Genomic DNA, 10,016 nt, shown 5'->3' with positions numbered 1-10,016 from the left:
TAAGATGAAGAAGTTCATTTTATTTACTTATTTATCTATTATTATTATTATTTTGGTGAGGACGTTGGCCCTGAGCTAACATCTGTTGCCAATCTTCTTCTTTTTGCTTGAAGAAGATTGTCCCTGAGCTAACATCTGTGCCAATATTCCTCGATTTTGTATGTGAGATGCTGCCACAGCGTGGCTTGATGAGTGGTGTGTAGGTCAGTGCTGGCAAACCCAGGGCCACCGAAATGGAGTGTGCGAACTTAACCACTATGCCACCGAGCCGGTTCTCATTTTGTTTTTTAAGGAAGATTGATTTCATAGCTGGAGAGCTGTCTTTGTTTACGGTTTTGATGTGACGTTTCTAGGACACAGCCAGTAATACTATATTTTGATACTTTTTCTCACTTTTCCTTCTGAATGTCAGTTAATTTACTAATGTTTATAAGAAGCTGGGTTAACAGGAAAACAATAAAGGGTGGATGCCCTATATCCCACTGGGAAAACTGACATTGGATATATTCTGAGTCCTTTTCGTGTCTTGAACTGACATAAAAGTCTTTATTTAAGGGACTTTTTTTTTTACAATGTTTAAAACATGTTTATCGCTGATGTTAAGATGTGCTCATCTGTAGAAACATCAGAAGTCCCAGAGAGTCTTTATTCGATTAAAGCAGATTGACATCAAGCTTCTGAAGTGAAAAATTGATTGTCCTGCCTGTGACATTTCCTTCACGCACTCTTTATGAAGTCAGTATTTCCAAGAAATACCTCTTGTGATCCTCAGTCTGCCCTCTCATCTGCTTCTGTCAGATAAATGTTACATAATAACCATGGTCAGAGACAATCCCATTCACCCCCAATGCCCAACCCATCTCTTAGGCATTTGTTCAAAGGAGTGATGCCTCAACTCGGAGATATCCAGGTCAGAAACAAGTTCATGGTATATTTTCCAAATCATTTCCAAATGTGTCCAGTCAGAGTGGGACAAAGGAGTGGTGAAGAGACATGCATGAGAATGTCTTATTTCTTTGGGAGAGTAGTGCCTAGAAATGTTTCCACTAAGATACTGGGCATTCCTCTAGGGATTTGTGGAATTACTTGCACTTTGTACACTTTCCTTGAAGTGGAAGAGAGAACAGTAGCCTGACTCTAGTATGTTCTGCCTGCAGATATCTTATCAAGGGAGTGAACCCAAATGACTTTGGAGGATTCTGCAATTCTAGAGGTAGGGACATGGAACGGACCTCTTCAAGCCTCTTTTGCAATTATATCAAAAGAACTTAAGAAGCTAGCTTAGTGCACTCAGCACTCTCATTTTCTAGTACATTTGAAAAATTTTTCCATTTTTAATTTTCTTCATTTACATGTAATAGTTTCAATCCAACATTTTTATAGTAGCTGCCTTATACAAGGACCCCCACCCAGGTTCTGCCATGTGGGTGAGTGTGCATCCAAGGTCAATCCCCTTGCTAATGGCTTAGAGTTGGCGGATAGTTAAGGCGGTAAGATCACTTGCATGTCTTCCTATGTGTAGTGTATCAATGCTCCCAAAGTTTCCATAAATGCAACTTAATACAGATTTTGGAGGGGAAAAAACAAGTCAATTTCTTCTCAGAGTGGTAATTTCCTTGAGTTTACTCAAAGTATAGCCCATTATGAGTCTTTGGATCTTGCAGGCAATCATGGTCCTTGGACAATTTAACAAAAAATAACCAATCCTATTAAAAGCACTGCATTAAGCTTTCACAAGAGTTTTCTTACACGGGAACACTTAAGAAATTCTGAAGCAATGTTAACGGGTTTGAGTATATTAGTAAAGACATTTTCTATTATTTAATTTATTTTAAAGTGGTTCAAGAACTGGACTGCTTTATGCCTGAAGAATCCCTCGGCCGTGAACACCGAAATAGCCACACAGCTCCTTTTTATCTGTTCCTACTTAAAACCAAGCTCTGAATCATTTGTGGGAATCTGAAATTTCTCTGGGAGTCCACCAATATCTAATTTCTGTATTCAGTTCTTATTTCATCTCATTTCCTTATTTTCCACACTTCCGAAGCTTCAGCAATCAAAATACCATACTTCTGAATCTGTTTATGTTTTCTTTTCATCTTCTTCAATGGCCGAGTGTGTATTTTCCCTTTAAGAGACTTTCACAAGATTTTTTCGATGCCTAGGAATTGCTGAGATTTTTTTGTTTGATGATGGCAGCCTGCCTGTTCTGTGCCATGGCTGCTGCTTGATATGGCAAAGTCTGGGCACTCTGGCTCACCATCAGAGAATTGTCATTCTATATTTTTCTCCTACTAACCTTTGAACATATGTGAAAAGGAAAATCAGTACATAGCTTTTTCTCTGCCTCATTCACTAATTAACTTCCTGCTCCTCGTGCATTGTAGACAAGTGGTCACAGAGAAATCTTGCTGCTACCAAGTTAATATTTTTTAGAAAATTTATAGAAAATACTTTTATAGAAATACTGATTTTTATCAACTCATTCTATCTCCAACCCTATTCTCTTCCCCTATAATATGAAACCACTTAGAATAGTAACTGGAACATATATTTAGATGTAACCAACATTATTGAATATCTATGGTCTTCTTGGGTGACTTTTTTACTGAATAAGTTATAGTGCTTGTTAGCTGAACCCCTATTTCTTATTTATTTTTATATGACCAAATGTCACTTCTTCTTTGAAATCCTGATCACTTGACTTATTAATTTCCATTTTTTTTGGTTTTAGGTCACTGAGACCTGTGGTCACATCTCTATTGGCCATTTACCGTGAGGTGTTGTAATTACTTATATGTATTTTTTATTTTCCTTAATGAATTATAAGGATTTGATTTTTTTTTTTTTTTGAGGAAGATTAGCCCTGAGCTGATTGTTGCCAATCCTCCTCTTTTTTCTGAGGAAGACTGGCCCTGAGCTAACATCTGTGCCCATCTTCCTCTACTTTATATGTGGGATGCCTACCACAGCATGGCATGCCAAGTGGTGCCATGTCCACACCCGGGATCTGAACCGATGAACCCTGGGCCACCAAAGCGGAATGTACACACTTAACCACTGTGCCACTGGGCTGGCCCTTGGTCTTATTATTTTTATATTCTTCTTCTCTCCCCAGTGGTATGGTAACAGCAGTTAGTATGTATTAAACAGCATCTATGAGGCAAGCCTCTATTCTTATATCAATGATCCCATTTAATCCTCACATGAACCCTAATAGGATGTTATTGTCCTTATTTCCTTAATGAAAAAATGGAAGCTTAGAGAGCTTAGGGAAATTTTCTGAGGTCACACTACTAGACAGGTGTAGAGCAAGGAATGGATTCAAGGACATTTGATGGCATGTCTTTGTCATTAACCCTTACATCATATCATCCACAGTAGATTCCCTGGCATAGATTGCACGAATCTAACTTCATATCCCTCAGATTTTTTCCTCATCTTATCGTTCGTTTATCTGTAGGTTTTGTGAAGAGAAGGCTGGTGCAGAGCATGCTTGGGCTTGCTTTGATGCACCTGGTCAGGACTATGAAAGCTGAAGGACTACTGGTCTCTGGCTTTCTGCCAAGAGCCTCAACTTCCCAGGAAGCTCCTGCAGTCAGCCACAGCCTTGCAAGTGCTATCACATAAAACTCTAGTGTGGAGTTAGTCCTTGGATTTCACACTTTCAGTTGCCTTTGAAGCCACTTTTTTTCTACATATATGTTAGTATGTCCTTTTATCAACTTTTGTTTCATGAAAAAAACATTTTTTTTGAGGAAGATTAGCCCTGAGCTAACATCTGCTCATCCTCCTCTTTTTGCTGAGGAAGACTGGCCCTGAGCTCACATCCGTGCCCATCTTCCTTTACTTTATATGTGGGACACCTACCACAGCACAGCTTGCCAAGTGGTGCCATGTCTGCACCTGGATCCAAACTGGCAAACCCCGGGCTGCCAAAGTGGAACGTGTGCACTTAACCACTGTGCCACCAGGCCAGCCACTTAAAAAATATTTTTAACTCCTTTTTTTTTAGTAGAAAGGAGGAAATAGACATGAAGATGATAGCTGTGAGGAGAACCCATGTCTTCACTCCTCCTTCCACAGGTTACTCACCACACATACCTTGTGGAGGACTTTATTTTCTCTATGAGCTTCTGGAGGGCAGGGATCGTGTTTGGTCATGAAGTCCCTCCTAAGGCCACCTACAACAAGACTCCAAATCTGGTCCTAAATAAACCAGCAAATAAAGAAAGATTCACAGATTTGCTGAAAGTTAAAAAAAGAAAAAGTCGCGGTGAGGGTGGAGGTCTGGGTGCAGAATCGAACTGAGTCCGTAGCTCAGCTAGCCAAAATATTCTCCTTCTTTGCACTGAGGATCTGACTCTAGAAACAACTCAGTCTCTTTGAAGATATTACTTCTTTGTCATTACTGAGCTAGTCTCTTTGTGAGGAAATATATGGTATAAAATTCTTAATTTCTAGTTTATATTTCAGGTCATCTTCCCCTCATTCTCTTGCTACAGCACAGGAAGAGACTGGACAGTCATTCCTAGCATGACTCACTCTCTCATTCTCCATTTTTAATTCCTCACAAGTCCTGGCAATCTCCTTCCAAAGTTTGTCTCGAATACATTCACTTCTTCCCAACCCTGTTTCTGTCACACTGATTCAATATCTTTTACTGGACTGCTGGAAACTCTCTTAATTCTCTGACTTCTACTTCTGCTCTCCTCTAATTTATTCTGCACTCAATAGCTAGCTAAAGTGAACTGTTCTAAATGCAGTACTAATAATAACACTTTCTTGCTCTAAGTTCTTCAATAGTTTCTCATTACCATTGATAAAATCCAAAATCCCTTATGTGGCCTATGAGTTTCTACCTTGACCTTGACCTACCTTCACCTTCCCACTTCTTTATTCTCATTCTATCCCCATTGATCTCTGTGCCCAATACTCCTGGATTTCAGATTGTCAAGCTGTTCCTACTCTATGACCTTCAAACATGCCCCACACACAAAACCCCCAGCACTTCCACTACTCACTACTGAATTTTACTCTGGATCCTGGTCTAAATGCCTCTATTGCCAAGAGGTCTTCCCTGATGTCCAATGGAAATAAGGCTCTCTGTTACATTCTCTAATCCTATCTGAACTTAACCTAAGTACTTATAATTTGGAGTTATACCTTGTAGTGGATGCTGTCCAGATCCCCCCTTTAGGACCAAGGCACTCACTCCACCTGCTGGGAGTGTTGTCCAAGGATGGTTACCGTCATAGTCCCTCAGCAGGAACTTTCCTCAGTATAAGGAAGCTATCTTACCTCAGATTATGCTCCCTCCCTGTGGTTGCTCCATATCCAATGACTGGTTGATGTAGGGGTGCACAGGGTTGGTTCCCTTGCTCCGTGGGAATCACTCTGAAGAGCCCTCCAAATTCCACAACTTCCCATTGGGTTGGTGGAGATCTCTCTTGCATTGCATCCACAGTTGAAGTCTGCCTTCTCCCCAGTCCTACTCTCCTCACTTTCAAGAGCACTTCCTAATGAATCTGCTGCACACAAAACTGAAAATCTCAATGTTTATTTCCAAGGGAAGCTGACCTGTGATAGTTAGTACCAAAAGTTGCACTAGAAGTGATCCTAGAAAGAAGACTCTAAAATGGGATTTTGGAGCTAGATAATCTTTTGGCAGATAACTGTTAAAACTTTTATTGGTGGCAAACTGTGATGGGAAATCAGTAAAAGAGAATGTACTTGAATGAATCATTGATACAACTTGTATTAATCTCCAATGCATTATATCAAGTGAAAGAATCCAGTCTCAAAAAATTACCTGTGTAGATCATATTTCTATGGCATTCTGGAAAAAGCTAAAAAAGAGAACAGATTAATTTGCCAGGCGTTAGGCATTGGGTGGAGTTTGGATACAAAAGGACAGCACAGGGAGTTTTTTGGAGTTTTGGAATTGTTCTGTGTTTTGTTTGTGGTAATGGTTACAAGAATCTATGTGTGTGTAAAAACTCAGAACTATCCACAAAGTAGTGAATTCTACTGAATGTAAATTGAAAATAATGCTCTTGCATCCCAGGGGTAATGATAGAGATTAATGCCACTTCTAAAGACCTAACAGATGCAGGCATGATGATCCCCATCATATTTTCATTTATTTCACCCTCAGTCCTCCAAAAACTAGCCAGATCCTGGAGGATGACAGTGGAATAGCACAAACTCAATCAAGTAGTGCCCCAGCTCTAGCTGTGGTGCCAGATATGGTGTCTTTGTCAGAGCAGATTAACAAGGCCTCAGGTACGTAGTATGTGACTGTTGACTTAGTGAATGTAGTTTTTCCATCCCTCTCAGGAAGGACAACAAGAAGTAGCTGAAATTTGCATGGGAAAGAAAACAGTATATATTTATAGTCTTGCCTTGTCTCTCTCTTTCTCTATCTAAGTGATCTATATTTCCTACTAGTTCTGTTTCTCTGGAGAACCTTGAGTAATACACCTTCAGACTATATTATGGTGAGGGAAGGAAAATTAACGTGGCCTTGGGGCAAGATTATATATATATATATACACACAGAGAGAGAGAGGGAGAAAGAAAGGGAATTGGTTCACACGATTGTGGAAGCTAAGTCCCACAGTCTGGCAACCGCAAGCTGAAGACCCAGGAAAGCTGGTGATGAAGTTTTTGTCTGCATCTGAAGGACTGAGGACCAGAGAAATTGATGGTGTAAGTCCTAGTCTGAGAGCAAGAGAATACTGATGTCCCAGCTCAGTGTTCAGGCAGAAAGATGGCATTCTCCCTTCTGCTTTTTTGTTCTGTTCAGGCTCTCAGTGCATTGGTTGAGGTCCACTCACACTGGGGAAGGTCATCTGTTTTATTCAGTCTACCAATTCAAATGCTAATCTTATCGAGAAACACCCTCACAGATGAATCCAGAAATAATGTTCAACCAAATATCTGGACGTTACATGGCCCTGTCAAGTTAACATACAAAACTAAGCACCACAGGAGGGATGAGGATCACCTGGGTATTTTGCAGAGCATCACACTGGTCCACTCTCTGGGTGACATTGTGTCATTGGACTGAATGACTAGGAAGTGGAAAATCTATTGGAGGTCTTGGTGAGATCCGTGCACTCGAGAGAGTGGTAGATAGACCTGTGAAGTTCAGGAGCCCATCATATCATTAAAGTTTTTAGGAGTCCAGGAATGTGGGCATGCCAGGACAACCACACCTAAGTAATTGCACAACCAACGGTAAGGGGAAAGGACACCCCCAGGCAGGCCTGCTTGGGTTCTGGAGGCCACAAATTTGTAGAGTATTAGACTTCTGTTTTTCTTCCTGTGTGTTTCAAAAATAGACTTTGCCCTTCACTGCCTAAAAAATAATAAAATAAAATAATACTACTAATAAAAAATAGCATTTTATTCCAGGGTTTCCAATATATCCTGCTTTTGTTGGTGGTCAGCATTAGGAAGTGATTCTCTATTTTCCTCAGCCTAGTCATCCTCAGAGGATATTGGCAATAGGCCATTGTAACCATAGGGAAAATAAGACGTATGATAAAGCTAAGAGCTAAAAATATAATTCATTTCCTATCAGCTTGTTCTATGCAATGTTTTTCATCTGGGGCTACCCTTCACATGATCACTTGGTCACATGAACTAGTCTGGTCTCACAAACGCCAAGGGAATTTCCAAAACACTTTACTATAGTAAATGGAATTGTAATTCTTTAACATAAAAAAATTAATCATGTTTGAGAAGTTATACTAGGTATTTTCTACTGCTATTTGGGGCAACTGTAGGGCTACTACTGTGTTTACCTCTCAAGCTTTATGAATTATGTTCTTGCTGAGTTCATGGGTTCTTCTAAAGGTCTGATTATAGCTACTTCCTCATAATATGTTCATAAACACATTTGTCCCAATTTTGCATGCAATTTTAGGGAATTAGTAGAACTCCTAAAGACCTTGGGGTCCTTGGATTCCCATTGTTAGGAAACTGCCTTGGAGATGCTACCATTGGGAGCTCTGCATTTATTATACTGAGCTGCTAAGCAATTTTTATACATTCAAAATCGGTGTTCATCCTGCATTAATTATAATTTCAGTGGGGCAAATAAGCGACACTAATAATGTGAGCTATTGGGGCCAGCCTGGTGGCACAGCGGTTAAGTTCACACGTTCCGCCTCTTGGCAGCCTGGGGTTCACCAGTTCCGATCCTGGGTGCGGACGTGGCACCGCTTGTGAAGCCATGCTGTGGTAGGCATCCCACATATAAAGTAGAGGAAGATGGGCATGGATGTTAGCTCAGGGCCAGTCTTCCTCAGCAAAACGAGGAGGATTGGCAGTAGTTAGCTCAGGGCTGATCTTCCTCAAAAAAAAAAAATAATAATGTGAGCTATTGCTTAGGCTTCTAGTTATTTCCATGGCTATAGGTTCAAATCAATATTTATTGTGTTTTGGCTTCATAAATATACCTGACGCATATGCTCATTTAAAAATAAGCCTCTCCTGAAATTATGCTATAGTGAAATTACCAATCATGATATTTAAGATAATGGCCAACAAGTAATGAGTACTTGTTTTATGTAAGCATGTGCTCAATGCTTTGCGGCCTTGTCTTAATGCAGTTTTACAATAATTACCCACATTTTACAGATGAGAAAACAGAGGCTTAGGGAGGTGAAGGAACTTGACCAAAACCCTCTATCTAGTAAGGGACAAGGGTGGGATTTCACCTCAAGTCTTTCCAACTCCTAAAGCCTTGTATTTAATTGCTATGGTATAAGACTCCTTAGTAGAAAAAAAAGGTAAACTTAAAAAAAAGTCTTATTCATTGTTTTATGTTATTTCTTTATACACACAAGAGGATTATCTTCATAAAGTGTTAAATGCTATTGATTATTGAACTGTTATTTAATGTTATTGAACTATAACATATGTTATCAGATACAAAATACAGCAATATGCACAATTAGATGTACCCATTTTAAATGTTTAGTTCAACTTGGCAAGTGTATTCACCTGTGTAACCACCATCCAAATCAAGATACAGAACATTTCTGTCACCCAAATAGTTTCCTTGTTCCTCTTTGCAATCAGTCCTCCATACTATAACCAAGGCGACCACCGATTTGATTTATGTAACTATAGATTAGTTTTGCCTGTTCTAGAACATCATATAAGATCATAGAATTATATAGTATTTTCTCTTTTGTATGAGCTTCTTTTGCTCAGCATATTTTTGAGCTTCATCTAATACATTCGCATACCAGTAGCTTGTTCCTTTTTAAGGCTGACTAGTACTCCATTGTATGAATATCCACAATTTGCCATCCGTTGACCTGTGGAGGGACGTTTGAATTGTTTCCAGATTTTTGACTATTATGTTTAAAGCTGCTTAAACACTGATCTAAAAGTCTTTATGTAGACGTATGTTTTCATTTCTCTAGGAATGAAAGTACCTGGTCATCTGGTAAATGTATTGACATACATCTTTATAAGAACTTGCCAAACTGTTTTCCACAGCGGTTTTACCATTTTACACTCCTCCAGCAATTTATGAGAGTTTGGGTTGCTTCATACTCTTGCCAATATTCAGTATTGTAAGTTTAGCAATTCTAAGTGTGCAAATTATCACTCTTGTTTTCATTTGTATTTAAATTAATGATGGCTAATGATATTGAAAATGTGCCTATTGGCTATTCTTAAATCTTCTTTTGTAAATTATCTGTTCAAACTTTTGAGCCTATTTTTTATTGGGTCATTTATCATTTTACTGTAGAGTATTAATATATATATTCTGGATACAAATCCTTTGAAGATTATCTATCTGTCTATCTGTCTATCTATGTATCTATCTATCTATCTATCTTTCTATCATCATCTATCTATCCTATTGTTATATTAAATATTTTACCAGTCTCTGTCTTGCCATTTCATTTTTCTTCACAGTGTCTTTTGAAGACTGAAAGTTTTAAATTGTTATTAAGTCCTATTGACATATATTTTTTCTTTTATAGTTT

At 38.9% G+C, this 10,016-nt stretch overlaps 1 long non-coding RNA gene across 1 annotated transcript; it reads right to left on the bottom strand.

The window, feature by feature from the left end:
* Nucleotides 1-649: 649 nt before the first annotated feature.
* On the bottom strand, nt 650-5,531 carry LOC138916348 (uncharacterized). Its single transcript, XR_011423550.1, has 3 exons — nt 5,302-5,531; nt 4,105-4,209; nt 650-791 (listed from the first exon to the last, which is right to left on the bottom strand). It is a non-coding gene; the product is annotated as an uncharacterized lncRNA (long non-coding RNA).
* Between the last annotated feature and the right edge of the window lie 4,485 nt (nt 5,532-10,016).

This window comes from Equus caballus, chromosome 11, assembly GCF_041296265.1.
Source record: "Equus caballus isolate H_3958 breed thoroughbred chromosome 11, TB-T2T, whole genome shotgun sequence".
NCBI lineage: Eukaryota > Metazoa > Chordata > Mammalia > Perissodactyla > Equidae > Equus > Equus caballus.
Note: the sequence above shows the minus strand (reverse complement) of the source record. Positions and strands in the feature narration are given on the sequence as shown.